Source organism: Gracilinanus agilis, chromosome 2 (genome assembly GCF_016433145.1).
Source record: "Gracilinanus agilis isolate LMUSP501 chromosome 2, AgileGrace, whole genome shotgun sequence".
Taxonomy (NCBI): Eukaryota; Metazoa; Chordata; class Mammalia; order Didelphimorphia; family Didelphidae; genus Gracilinanus; species Gracilinanus agilis.
The window spans coordinates 108,992,053-109,000,593 of NC_058131.1; the positions used below are offsets into that span (position 1 = coordinate 108,992,053).

Here is an 8,541-nt window from a genome sequence, read left to right on the forward strand (position 1 = left end):
CCTTATTCCAACACTTTCTTTGAAAATGCACTGAAGACTACATGGAACTGAAGAGCACTTTGTATTCTTTTTATTTTTGTCAAAGATTACCATGGATAAAACTTTCATTAAATAGTGGCTACTCAGCTAGTGATAAGTCTCTCTATACTTAGAAAAAATGATAGTTAATATTTATAATAGGTAATATTTATTTAGAATAATGCTCCAGGAATTGTGCCAAGTGCTTTACAATTATCTCATTTGATCCTCACAACAACCCTGGCAGGAAGGTTCTATTATTATATCCATTTAACAGATGGAGGAAATGAGGCAAACTGAGATTGAACAACATGCCCAGGGTGACATAGTTACTAAATTTCTGTGATATGATCTGAATCCTGGTCAATCTGACTCCAGAAATAATATTCTATCCACTGTGCCACCTCGCTAGCTGAAGAGGTAGTTTGGTCTTAGGCAACAAATTCAATTTGTTTCTATTCTCAATATCATAATTTTTCTATCTTGTTTAAAAAACAAAAGTAAAAGCCTACCAGAAATTATAGTCTTCTATAAACTCAGTTTCTTATTATCCTCCAGTAGAACATAAAAGTACCACCTCATGGAGGTATTTGCATAGTATTTTAAAACTTGTAAGAGGACTGATTGTCATGATATAGTTATTGTTTCAATTTTATCAATAAAGTTAATGTAATATAAATAAAGTATCAGACTCAGCAAAATGATATATTGCTAATATACTATATCACACTAGATACAAAGAGTAACAGCCAAGATAATCAGCCTTGGATTCCCAATATCCTGGATGGGATACATAGCAGAACCAATGTTAAAAATGTTTAAAGAGATTGTGACAGTATCCTGAGACAACACAACAATACATATTGGTGTGGTTTTAATGTATAACCCAAATGTTGACTATGAGCCAATACAAATACTTTAGTTAGTAGAACCATCAGGGAATAGATGAGTAAGGATGAATCATTAGGCAAATGTCTAGACACAATTAATTGTAGCATGAAATCAAGTCCTATTATACATGTGTCATGGAAGCAATTCTGGAGATACAAATTGAGGCAAGAAGCAAAATAAATTCAAAACTGGAATCAAAGTCTAGATATACAGTTCACACAGTCCTCCAAAGTATGCAAATGAAATCCTCTACAAAGGCATACACTTCCACAATTATTCTTTTCAACAACCCTGTTAGGTGAATAGCAGGAAAGTCTTTATGTCATATATTGACTTAATGTTACTGAAGACAAAACAGGTCCTAGCAAGCTGAATAACTTGTACAAGGTCACACAGCTAAGATGTAAATAAACTTTCTAGCTGTAAGACTAGCCCTTTGTTTACCACATGTAATTTCCTTCTTTTGGTTTGGTTTCATAGTCTTATTATCAAGGCTTTTGTAGTAGCGCTTATACCATTTGGTAAAAAAGGGGAGTTTGTATTTTCCAAGTCTTATTTTTCATATACCAGGAGTCAGGTCCAGTAAATTTATTTTTTATGTATTTGCTGTAAATTTATACACCATGACATTTATTTACACAGGACATCCATTTTTCTGTGTTACATATTCTTTAGAAGAATGTCATTTTGTTCTCTTAGGGCTTATGCCTTGGGGTAAGTTGCAAGCTTAGTGTCAGGATATATCACCATTTACTTAAAGAAATCTCAGAGTAGTCGTTTGGTAAAAGACACTTGCTTCACTGGAGATAAGTTGCCAGATAAGTTGCTACCAGTTAAATTTTCCTGAGGGAAAAAAGGGGAATCATTTAATCAAGAAAGAGTTTTAATTCTAATGATAGAATATCATGAGTTTCAATGAGACAAATTTTTATTAGAGCAGCAGGCTGAGATTCCTTTAGAGTGCTAGACAAGGATTCTAGGGAGTCAGGAGAGAGTTGTATCCTAAGTGATAAAAAACACATCAATGCCGCACCATCATCTCTTCCAAGACACAAGTTCTAAGCTATAGGGATACTAGATGTAAGTGCCTTTCAGTTTCATCAAGCCATTCATACCTCATACTCCTTTGAGTAATTTTTCGCAAAATGCAATCTCATTCCCACATATAACTAGCTATATCCAAGAAGCCACGATCTCCTTCCCATTGACCAGATCCTTAAATAACACACTGAATATAATGTGGTATGAGAAGTATAATAATAATGAGAGCCAGTACCCAAATGTTAATGATAGAAGGGAGAAAGAAAGAGTCTATGAGGGTAGGCTCTCTTCTAGCTCTCCCCTCTTACCAAATATACACTCTGAGAATTCCAGGGGGTGTCACCCCAAAACTGGGTGACCTGGATATTCATGCCACCCCACATTTAGGGGCAAGGCTTCCCTGTAAGAGAAGGCATGGGGGACCCCAATCCGATTCTAAATGAGGGCGGGGTTCATGCAAGCCTTCTCTGAGGTAAGCCAACTTCATAGCGAGTGGTCTGGCTCCAAGATGGAGGCAGTTAGACCAAGCTGTGATTCCCCTCCCCCTCTTCTCTCAGGCACTCTGGAATGCTATCTGACTAATGAATGGATTTTATTAATCACAGTATAGAGATTGGGAAAGGGGGTGAAGGGCAGAGGGATTTTGGGGTGCCCTCTTCTCTATTTCTATGGGGTTCATCACTAGGGCAGGAACCTTTGGGGTTTGGATTCCTAATTGTCTCCCCCTTTTGTTCTTTCTCCTTCTGTTTCTTTTTCTATCCTTTTCTATAATTGTAAGTGAGACCTGAAAGGGTCTCTCAGCAAGGTTGGATAATGGGGGAAGGAGCTTAAGAGATCACTCCCAAAACGGAGTCCCAAAACACTTAGCTTACTCGACAGTTGAAGTCTTGTTGGTTGAGAAGCGATTGGGATGCTGTTGACCAGGGAATCGGGGTATCATGTCCCAAGAAAGATCCTTAGGAAGCCCTCAGGACTGGATTTGAGCTGAGATGTTCTCCTTTTCCCTCAGTCCTCTGCCGGAAGTCTTTTTCTCCCTTCCTCCTCTGGAGAATCATCCAGAATCCCCTCTGGTTTCAACTGTCACCAACTGTCACCAATGGCCTTCTGGCTCTTTTTGTTCCATCCCCCATCCTTACAGAAGAAGGTATTCAATTCATGTTTTAGCCAAAATCCTTTCATTGTAGGAAGGGTTCCAGAGGAATCATATATACATAACCCAAAGTACAGCCTGTATTCACTTCTGCCTCTCAGTACACTATTCTTGAATAACAACAATAACAATTAGGAAAATAGCTATGGCAACAATTATAATGAAAGGATATTTATATATACATATATAATGCTTTAAAGTTTGCAAAACAATATATTTGTGTAAAACATATAAAACCATGAATATATTATAATATAATCACATTTTATTTTCACAAAATCCATTAAGAAAGGTAATATTTTATCACCATTTTACAGATGAGGAAAAAGGCTGTAAGGCTGTGACTTGTTCGATGTCATTCAGCCAGTAAGAGACTGAGGTAGAATGTGAACTGGAGTCTTTGCATCTCTCAGCTCTTTATTCACTGTCCCAAGTGAAGACCTCAGAATATTTTTGTTGAACCATTGTAATCACAGGTGTCCAGATTTCATTGAGATGTGTGCTCAGGTAACTTTCTAAGGTGAACATTTATTAAATCTCTGTTTACGATTCATTGAATGAATGAAACTGCAACCTAACTGGAAATTTTTTAAAATCAATAACTAAACTTTATTTTTTAAATGTCAACTTAAAAAACTGAACTTTAAATTTCAAAAAGTACTTTAAGACATGAAAATACATTCCAGCACACCTGGAGCAGTACTGATGTCTGTTTCACAAAGGTCAGATTAATGTTCGGAAATTCTGGATAATAGTGATTACCAAGGAAGAAACTAGGTCTGAACATTTTCTCTTGATATATTAGAGTATTCACAGCTATTTACTTTTTAAATAAATTTTATTTAGAATGTTTTTCCATAGTTACATGATTCATAATCCCCCCTTCCCCGCTCTCTTCTCCCCCCTCCAAAAGCCAACAAGCAGTTCCACTGGGTTATATATCTATCATTGTTCAAAACATATTTCTATGTTATTCTTATTTTCAGTAAAGCAATTCTTTAACATCAAAATCCTAATCACATCACTATCCCACTATGTGATTGAATGTATATTTTTCTAATGCATTTCTGTTTCCATAGTTCTTTCTCAAAAGTTCCTCTGGATTGTTCTGGGTTATTGCATTGATGCTGGTAGAAAAGTCTATTACATTCAATTGTGCCATAATATATCAGTCTCTTTGTACAATTTTCTTATGGTTCTGCTCCCTTTGCTTTGCATCAGTTCCTGGAGGTCACTCCAGTTCACATGGAATTCTTCCATTTCTTTATTCTTTTCAGCACAATAATATTCCATCACCAACATATACCACAGTTTATTCACCTATTCCCCAATCTATGGACACCCCCTCATTTTCCAATTTTTTTGCCACGACAAAGAGCATGGCTATGAATAATTTTGCACAAGTCTTTTCCTTGTTATGTCTTTGGAATACAAACCCAGCAGTGGTATGGCTGGGTCAAAGGGTAAGCATTCATTTAAAAGCCTTTTTGCAAAGTTCTAAATTGCCCTCCAGAATGGTTCGGCCAATTCACAACTCTGCCAGCAGTATATTAATGTCCCAATTTTGCCACATCCCTCCCATATTTATCACTTTCCTTTGCTGTCATATTGGCCAATCTGCTAGGTGTGAGGTGGTACCTCAGAGTTGTTTTAATTTGCATTTCTCTAATCAGGAGGGATTTAAAACACTTTTTTCATGTGTTTATTGATAGTTTTGATTTCATCATGTGAAAACTACCTATTCCTGTGCCCTGATCATTTATTAATTGGATAATGGCTTGATTTTTTGTAAATTTGACTTAGTTCCTATATGTTTGGGAAATTAAACCTTTGTCAGAGAGTTTTGTTATAAAAATGTTCTCCCAATTTGTTGCTTTCCTTCTAATTTTGGTTGCGCTGGTTTTGTTTGTTCAAAACCATTTTACTTTTATATAATCATTGTCACTCATTTTACATTTGCAATGTTCTCTCTCTCTTGCTTGGTCTTAAATTCCTTCCTTTCCCACAGATCTGAAAGGTATAAAATTCTATGTTCACCTAATTTATTTATGATTTTCCTCTTTATAATTTACCCATTCCAAGTTTATCTTGGTATAGGGTGTGAGATGTTGATCTAAACCTAATGTCTCCCATACTGTTTTCCAATTTTTTTCAGCAGTTTTTGTCAAATAGTGTGTTCTTGACCCCAAAGCTGCAGTCTTTGGATTTGTCATACAGTAGCTTGCTGAAATCATTTACCCTAAGTATATTTATTCCATGGATTTACCCTTCAGTCCCTTAGCCAGTACCATATTGTTTTGATGACCACTGCTTGTTAGTACAGCTAAAGATCTATTATTGCTAGACCCCTATCCTTCGCGTTTTTATTTTCATTATTTTCTTTGATATTCTTTTGTGGGGGAAGAGAGTAGTAAGTAGAACTTTTATTCCCAATTCTTCACTTGCTTTCCTTGGGAAAACAATCTTATATTCCCAGTCTAAGGAATCTAATTACTGCAAGAAGTTAATAAAACCAATAGTAATACTTTTCAGAGAGGGAAAGAGGGAGAGGGAGAAAGGGCTGAGAATTTATTTGATCAAGTAAACACAGAAAAACTCAGAGCAGCCATCAACATGTCTGTTCCTGAGTCCTATGTTCATTTCCATCTGTGACTTGAGAGGGAATAGCCATGTGACAGGCCGGAGCCACTGGACCAAAACAAGCAGCAATGGAGACTTCAATATTGTCCCAACCTTCCTGGGGAGCACCTTTGAATCTGTTCCTGAGCCCTTTCCACTCAGTGGTTAGGGTCTCCTGGGGTTCTCTCTTCCACCCTGACCTCCACTTACATGCCAATGCCCTGAAGCCTGGGGGCCTTGCCTCTTCAGTTGAGGGGTATGTGGAGGGGTTCAGGGCAAAGGCTGTCCCAGACCAGGAGGTGCACCTGGGGTCCGGTAGCCACCTTCATTAGGATCCAGAAGTCCTTGCTGAACAAAAGCCACACAGCTGGCATATGTCGTCATACAGTAAGTGGACCCAGACCAACCTCAGGCACTTGAGGGACCCAGGTATACTCTATCTGATGGAAGTACAGGTTGGTGAGCTGGCCAGGCCAGGAAGCCAGCACTTCAGAATCTCTGCACAGGTCACAGCTTTACCTGTGGCATGTCCTGCAGCAGTAAAGACTATTTACTGGGTAGATTCACTTTCCATCAGGCCCAATGCAAAGTCCAGGAGGTTGCAGATCTTGTTGTCATTCCAGATCTACATTTCTAAGGTATCTGGAGGCAGTCCTGGCACTGTAGGAGCCAGTGATTTCTCTACAGAACTTGCCTTCTGGTAATTCTCCATAGCTGGTCCAGGAATCTTCACTTGACTCAGTCTCCAACTGCCGCCAGGGACCTCTCACAATGGGGAATCAAGATGGCTGAGTCTCTCTTGATATTCTTGATGTTTTGTTCTTTATCCCCATTGCAAATGATGCTTACTGATGGTTTTTAATATATATCATTTATTATTTTGAGAAATGGCCCTTCTATTCCTATGCTTTCTAGTGTTTTCAATAGGAATGGGTGGTGTATTTTGTCAAAGGCTTTTTCAGAATTTATTGAGATAATCACGTGATTTCTGTTGGTTTGATTATTGATGTGGTCAATTATGTGGATGGTTTTCCTAATATTAAAATGTCCTTGCATTCCTGGTATGAATCCCACCTGAGCATAGTGGATAATTCTCATGATCACTAGTTGGAGTCCTTTTGCTAGTATTTTATTTAAGATTTTTGCATCTATATTCATTAAGGAAATTGGTCTATAGTTTTCTTTCTGTTTTTGGTCTGCCTGGCTTTAGAATCAGTACCAAATTTGTGTCATAAAAATAAAAAAAAATTAAAAAGACTCTTCTTTGCTTATTTTGTCAACTAATTTGTATAGTATTGGGATTAGTTGATCTTTAAATGTTTGATAGAATTCACTTGTGAAGTCATCTGGCCCTGGGGATTTTTTCTTAAGGAGTTCCCTGATGGCTTGTTCAATTTCTTTATCTGAGATGGGATTGTTTAAGAATTTTATTTTCTCTTTTGTTTACCTGGGCAATTTGTATATTTGTAAATATTTACCCATTTCACCTAGATTGTCATATTTATTTCCATATAATTGAATAAAGTAGTTCATAATAATTGCCTTAATTTCCTCTTCATTAGAGGTGAGATTACCCCTTTATCTTTGACATTGTTACCTTGATTTTCTTCTTTTTTCTTATTAAAATTTTTCTTATTAATAATTTTCTTATTAAATTGACTAGTACTTTATCTATTTTATTTGTTTTTTCAAAGTACCAGCTCCTAATCTTATTTATTAGTTCAATAGTTCTTTTACTTTCAATTTGATTAATTTCTTCTTTAATTTTTAGAATTTCCAATTTAGTTTTTATCTGAAGATTTTTAATTTTTCTTTTTCTAATGTTTTAAGTTGCAAAGTCAATTCATTGATCTCTGCGCTCTCTATTTTCTTGGTATAGACACTCAGTGATATAAATTTTCCCCTGAATACTGCTTTGTCTGTATCCCATGGTTTTGGTATGATGTCTCCTCATTGTTATTCTCTTTAGTGAAGTCTGAAATTGTTTCTATGATTTCTTCTTTGACCCATTTGTTTTGAAGAATTAGATTATTTAGTTTCCAATTAATTTTAAATTTGCCTTTCCATGGACCCTTGTTAATTATAATTTTTACATTTTGTGATCTGAAAAAATGGCATTTATTATTTCTGCTTTTCTGCATTTGTATGCAATAATTCTATGCCCTAGTACATGGCCAATCTTTGTATATGTACCATGTACTGTTGAGAAGAAGGCATATTCCTTTTTATCCCTGTTTAGTTTTCTCCAGATATCTATTAACTAATTTTTCTAACATTTCATTTACTTCCCTTACTTCTTTCTTATATTTTTTTTGTTTCTATTTATCTAGTTCTGAAAGGGGAGGGTTAAAATCCTCTCCTAGTATGGTCTTACTATCTATTTCTTCCTTGAGCTCCTTCAATTTTCCCTTTAGAAATCTAGATACTATATAATATGGTGCATAAATGTTTAGTAATGATATTACTTCATTGTTTATGGTACCTTTTAGCAAAATGTTATTTCCTTCTTTGTCTCTTTTAATCAGATCAATTTCTACTTTGGCTTTGTCTGATATCATAATTGATACTCCTGATTTTTTTTTACTTTAGAAGATGCATAATATATTCTGCTCTAGCCTTTACCTTGAAACTGTTTATGTCACTGTGCCTCAAATGTGTTTCTTGTAAATGACATATAGTAAGATTCTGGTTTTTAATCCACTCTGCTATGTACTTTCATTTAATGGGTGGCTATTTACATTTAATAGACTACTTATTTTGGACCAGAACCATTCTATTACTCCTACTATTGTGGTTATGTCTACACTAGTGAAATACATTTA

General features: G+C 35.9%; 1 pseudogene; it reads right to left on the reverse strand.

Annotated features, from left to right (window-relative positions):
• Positions 1–5,884: 5,884 nt before the first annotated feature.
• LOC123233345 lies at positions 5,885–6,431 on the reverse strand (annotated as a pseudogene).
• Between the last annotated feature and the right edge of the window lie 2,110 nt (positions 6,432–8,541).